The sequence below is a fragment of the Trichosurus vulpecula genome, chromosome 8 (genome assembly GCF_011100635.1).
Source record: "Trichosurus vulpecula isolate mTriVul1 chromosome 8, mTriVul1.pri, whole genome shotgun sequence".
NCBI lineage: Eukaryota > Metazoa > Chordata > Mammalia > Diprotodontia > Phalangeridae > Trichosurus > Trichosurus vulpecula.
The window spans coordinates 262,791,172-262,797,624 of NC_050580.1; positions in this window are offsets into that span (position 1 = coordinate 262,791,172).

Consider the following 6,453-nt stretch of genomic DNA (forward strand, 5'->3'; position numbering starts at 1 on the left):
TATTTCGATCTCTTTTTCACTTTGATTACATTCTAGACTATATATTTGTATATATGTATATATACTGTATCTCCTTAATTCATTATAAATTCCTTGAAGGCAGGAACTGGGCCATTTTATATCTTTGTCTAATGCCCAAGGCAATGTTTTGTACACAGTAGGAGTCTAAAGAATGTTTAAATGACTGATTTAAATGAACTGAACTCGTTGATTGAAATTATTAGAGTATGGCGCTACTAAGGCCAAAGTCATGGACGCCAATCTCAAATTTAGCTATAAGATGATCCCAAAAGACCCTTAATCCTGAATTTTCTCTTCACTTCTCCTTTCCCCACGTTCAGTTGCTATGCTCCGTTATCTCAGAGTTCTGTTGTGTTTTGAAAATAGAAATCAGGAGCTCCCAAATACAAAGCTCTTTTTAAAAAACCTTTTCCAGGTAATCTGCCTATGTGAAAAGGGTCTTTTCCAGGGATGATTCCCCTACTTCTGACTCCTAAGGATGACTGACTCTAGTGTCATGCCAATGGGAGAGTTACTGTAGGGCAGGAGGTGTGGACAAGGATTGCCCTTCAAGCAGCATCCCGTAGAAGACTTTGCCAAGCCCAGCCCAGAATCCGGACCCCAGATCTAAAACAACGACAACAAATAAACAAACAAAAACCTTCATTCTTTTTAAAGCTAACTGGCTTTTACCGAAGATCAAATTACGACTGTGGCCACATTAGAACGAACTGAAAAAGAAGAATCATGTTCTAAGGCAGTTAATGCACGAGGAAACAGTACTACTCCTGCTACTCCCTTTCATTTCTTTCCTCATAATATGTTCACTTAGTCCCCTACCTGACATAGCTTATGGACCTCACGTAAAGCAAGCTCTTCTCAGCAACAGCAGTCTTCTGGTGATGGGTGACGCTATGTGGCTACAGGTCTTTGAATATCAGTTTCCAAAGAATTAAAGTTAAGGGCTACCCAAAGGATAATGGAGGGTTACATAAAAGGTTTGTAATATATTGTGAATGAAGAATTACATGAGAACAGTTGTATAATGTCTGGATATATGAACAGAAAAGAAGGTGGGCTGATCATGTGACTAAAGTAAAGGATAACTGAAGAACAATTCACTTGCCCTAAAACCCAGAAATTTTTGTAAATCTTTTTCTATGATAGTTCCACTTTTTAAACTCTAATCCAGTGAAAAGGTACAGATAGGATTCCACATGTGAACTTTAATGGTTTTTATTTTATTTTTGTGGCATTAATTAGGGTTAGCCTAATGGGGTGATTTAAAAGTACCCTCCAACACAAGTTCTTTAGTAGAGAGATATAGTCTGTTGGGTTACTATTCCCTAAAGGACAAAGAAAAAGTTTCACAGAACCAAATTATTACTGCCCATTGTCCTTGCTAATCTGTGGCTCTGAAAAAATTGCTCTACACATTTTTGTTTATAATACAATGCAATAGCCTTATAATGATATGTCTAAGTATTTTATTTTAAATTGTAACATTAAAGAGACAAGAAAGACTGCTTTGGGAAGGAACTAGCATAAAATATTGTGAATCTCCAAACACATTCCAATCTTGATGTTGTTTAGAAAACAATCTATGCTATCTTATCATGGCTGATTTTCAACTTTTGACTTAGATTCACACTTATCTTGGGTATGAAGGAAAAAGCCACTTCTTAAGAATCCTTTTTCAAACACAGAAATTGACAGAGCTATCTGAGCTATCTACCTCATGAGTCTGACATATCTTAAAAGGAAAAAATCTCTTCAACTTTCCCTTCAACAGCACAAATCCTCTTCTTATTCCCAAAGAAAATCTGTCTGTCTCTGTCTCCTTGTCTCTCTCTCTCTCTCTCCATCTCTCGCTCTCTCTCTCCATCTCTCTCTCCATCTCTCTCTCTCTCTATCTCTCTCTCTGTCTCTCTCTCTCTCCATCTCTCGCTCTCTCTCTCCATCTCTCGCTCTCTCTCTCCATCTCTCGCTCTCTCTCTCCATCTCTCTCTCTCTCTATCTGTCTCTCTCTCTGTCTTTCTCTCTCTCTCTGTCTCTCTCTCTGTCTCTGTCTCTCTCTCTCTCTCTCTCTCTCTCTCTCTCTCTTCTGCTATTATTGAGAATAAGCTTCTTGACTGATGTTCTCCAATTGGTCACCTTATTAGAATTTGACAGCATAAGAAAAGTTGACTAAAAGTCTAAACATGATCTCCTTGTATTTTCCATTTAAATATTAATAAACACAGGATACAAGTCAAAAAACCTGAATACCGTAATGTAAGAACTAATATAAGAAACTGCCCAGAAGACAAACTCAGAAAACAAAGCCACAATCAAAAGAATCCACAGCTCTTCTCCAGGAAACAAACAAATAAAAAACAACCCTGAAAATTTTAAGATAAATAGTTGTGGAATGACAAACAACAAAATCTGCAAGTAACCTGGAAAAAGACCTTCAAGGATAAGGAGAAGAAAATTTGAATAATACAAGACTACTGTGCCCCCACTAGAAAAACAGAAAGAAAGGGAACAATTTATTCTGAAGAAGAAAGGAAAGGAGCACAAGATGTAGTTCAGAAGCATTCCTACAAAAAAAAAAGTGTGTGTGTGTGTGTATCAAATATAAGAAAAGTAAGCAAACATATCAATAAGAAAGGCATTAAGTAATGAATGAAATGATTTACAGGAGGGGGAGAAAAAAGAAAAAAAAACTAGGAAGTGAAAGACACCTATAGGACTGAAAACAACAATCTGCACGATAATACAAGAGACCATTAAGAGGCTGAGTTTTTTCCTTAGTTTGTTTGGTTGGTTGTTGTTTTCTAAAAACATACAAGGAGACAAAGGTGAAATCAGAAATCAAAAAGAAGTCACAGTAGAGGAACAGGCCTGAAACATTATGCACTGACCTTCACAAGATCCGTCTCATTTCTGGGAAAAGAGGGTGTATCACAGCTGACGACCAGGAAATGGTATTAGAGAAAAGCAAGAGAAGCAGTGATGACAACCAGAGGGACCAGCAGAAACCACACAGTGGTGGAGTACCAAGGCTTGGCGGGGAATGCAGCTGACTGGATGATATGTACAGAGGAAGGAGCCTTTGGTATAGGGGATGTACATTCAAATCTCCACTGTTTTATGTCGGTCAAGTTGTTTAATTTTTCTTAGTCTCAGTTTCTTTATCCAAAAACTGAGACAGTTTGATGGGATGACCTCTGAGGTGCCTGCAAACTCACAACTGATGATCCTACGATTTTGGTAGAGTCACTGGAGGCACATATATGTGTAATCCACACACATGTCCCTACATGTAAACTCTGACCAAATGTGTATTTGCACATGTGCCCTCTTCAAACACATTTCGTCATCATATTTTTTCCTGTGTGTGCGCTTTCCCCCACTGGTGAGATGGTAGAGTGTATCTCTGCATATGTTTGGAAGAACCTTTCTTAACTGTGTCTTGAATATATTGTTGAATAATTTTCATGAATATCGTGACATCTAGTAGTAAGGTAAAATTAATAAATCAGAAGGGGATCATGAGATTTTGAGTATTTACTTTCTAAACCCTCAAATGCCTCAAACGTCTTTTTTCAGTATTAGGTATACTGAATACCTTATTCAGTATTAGTATTTTAGTATTTATGTCTGAGGAGGTATGCTACTGCAAATTATTTAGAAAATCTTTGACCAAATTTAATTATATAATAAAAATAAAGAAATATACACTTGGCAGGTAGGAATGAGAGCATAATGAGATAAAGATCATTTTCCTTTTTTTGGTGACTGAACATCGATATGAACATTGATAATTGTACTGAAAAACAACATAGCCCTGTGCTGACTTTTACATTTTCTGTCTCTTCCTTCACTGTTACAACTCTCAGCTGTCATTTCTTACTTTTGTCAATGTAACATGCCTCTCTTTAATATTCCAACGTCATCATCTGGTTTGTTGTTTCTTAATATAATAGAGCTTAGAAACAAGATAATCAAAAGATATAAGAATTATTTATTAAAGAACCTAAGGGTCTAGTCTGTAGCATTCAAAAGTTATACTGCTAGGGCACAACTTCTGGAAAGTCTCGCCATTTTTTGAGACAGCTAGGTGGTGCAGTGGATAGAGCGCTGGACTAACAGTTAGGAAGACCTGACTTTAAATCCGGCCTCAGACGCTCACTAGCTGCATGAACCTGGACACGTTACTTCAGTTCTCTCTGCTTCACTCAGTTTCCTCGTCTGTAAAATGAGATAATAATAATACCTACAATGCAGGGTTGTAGTGAAGATCTAGAGACATAACATATAAAGCACCCTGCAAACCTTTAGATGCTATCTAATTATTACCAGATAATAACTTTAGTTAAATTTTATTTTTATCAGAAAGTAAGCATTCAGTTTTTCTACTTCTTGCCTTACCACATCTGCAAAAAGAACAACAAACCCTTGCAACAAATAGGTAGATTCACAAACTCAGGAAGGCTTTGAACAACAGCTCAATCCAGTAAATTGTTTTATTTTGGGCTTTTTATCCCCAGCATATAGCACAGGACCTTGAACACAGAAAGGTTTACTAAGCATTTATTAAAACTGAGGGGCTTGGAAGTGAACTATATGCTGTTGTCTTGCGACAAGAGTTCAGAGAGGTTCTTCTTGCGGCTAGCCATAAAGTGATGAATTTGCTGGCCACAGCAGCTCTCAGACATCGCCTGCCAAGTCCTCAAGGGCCTCTGATCTGTGCATGCAGAGACAACAGCAGCAGTAACACTACATAATACAGGCATCCTTGAAGTGTTAGTAGTATAATCACTGTTGCTTAGCGTCTACCTATCAACATCATTAAGTTATTTAACCGATTTGCAAAGTATTTCCCATAACTAAAAAATAACTGGGCAATGCCAGTGGGTACATGCACAAAGTTATTTGAGGAAACACACTCTTCGGAGATCTCAATATGAATAATACTTGCCACTCATGGCCGCAGTAATCATTAAACAACTGCTGGCAGAGTTTTGTAAAATCAAAAGCAGAAGTCGGGCATGCAGGACATACGTGTCTTTTTTATTTCCTCGAGTCTCAGGTAGAAGGAATCTTATATTATTTTTGAGAAAAAGCTGCTCCCTCGGAACACTCACAGATTTGCCATATGGTATTTAAAACCTCCAGTCAAACTAGTGTTAGAAATTACACAGACAGACCCAAAGCATGCTGGTTAATGTTGTTTTCCATTCTGGGACCAAAGTGGTTTCTTTCAGTGCCAGTACCTGAAGCCAAAAACAGCCTAATATTTGACATTCTCTCTAATTGTTTTTATCAATTGCATAAACTAAACTGTATATTAAGAGTCTATATTTTGTTTTCTTTGTCCAATGACAGCTTAACATGGGGAGGTGGTTTCCCCAAAATGTAATGGAAGAGGCTTCGACATTAATTTATATGAGATCTGTGTCTATACATATGTCTAATTATCTGCACTGATTGCTTGCAGGTGTTGGTAAATGAGAAGAGGAAGAGGGGGTCCATCAGGTTAGAATAAAAATTGAAATGGAGGTTTTAAAAATGCATTGTGTATGTGGCAGGAGGTGAAAAGAAGGGGGCATAAACAGATTTACAGTTCCTCTCCCCCTTCTCCAAAGCCTTCCCTTTTATACCACAGCCATCAGGAAGGCAGTAACTGCTAAAAACGTTCAGCGAACTGGCCATCTCCATGGGGGAAGCCAGCCTGAGTTTGTGGGGACTCACTTTTCTTCCTCATGAATAGAGAACGCATTTACATTGTGTCATGTGGAATTATCGAACAGCTGCTTGGAAAGAGAGAAAAACAAGGACGCCCGTCTACCAACGGGATGCCAGGCAGACACACGATCAGATACACAGAGTAAGGAGGGATGGCATTCAGGAGAGGTGATGAGCGATCCAGTATAGACAAAACTGGGATGCTCTGACCTTCTATTTAGCATCCGTGCCGAATTAGCATATCTGTGCAGTGTACTAGAAAATTAAGTGGGGAGAAAGGACAAAGTAAGTGTAAAATCAAAGCAGAAACTGCACATGTTTGGAATATCTGAAATAATTATGCTCTGTTTCCTATCCAAAGGGTTACATTTTGGTCAGCTCGTCTTTTCATCAGGAGCCACGAGTTCAAAACAAAATGCTATGAGCTTGACCTACACTAATTAAACAGAAGTATTTTCTTCTTTCTGGGTCTTGGCCTATTTGAGTTTGGGTGGTCTCAGGGTAAAGGGGTGACTCTAAGAAAGGAAAAGGAAGCTTGACTTCATCCATTAAACTAGCCTCATTTTCTTTTCTCTGCAGACTCGACTCATTTACCAGACTGGATTTCTTTTCAAGAACTGCATGAGGACGAGTATACCCAGGGAGCGCCACTCCTCGGCCCTGTTGTAAGGACAACTTTGATTGGTCAGAGTGCACCAAATGATAGAAGGGGTTGGCAAA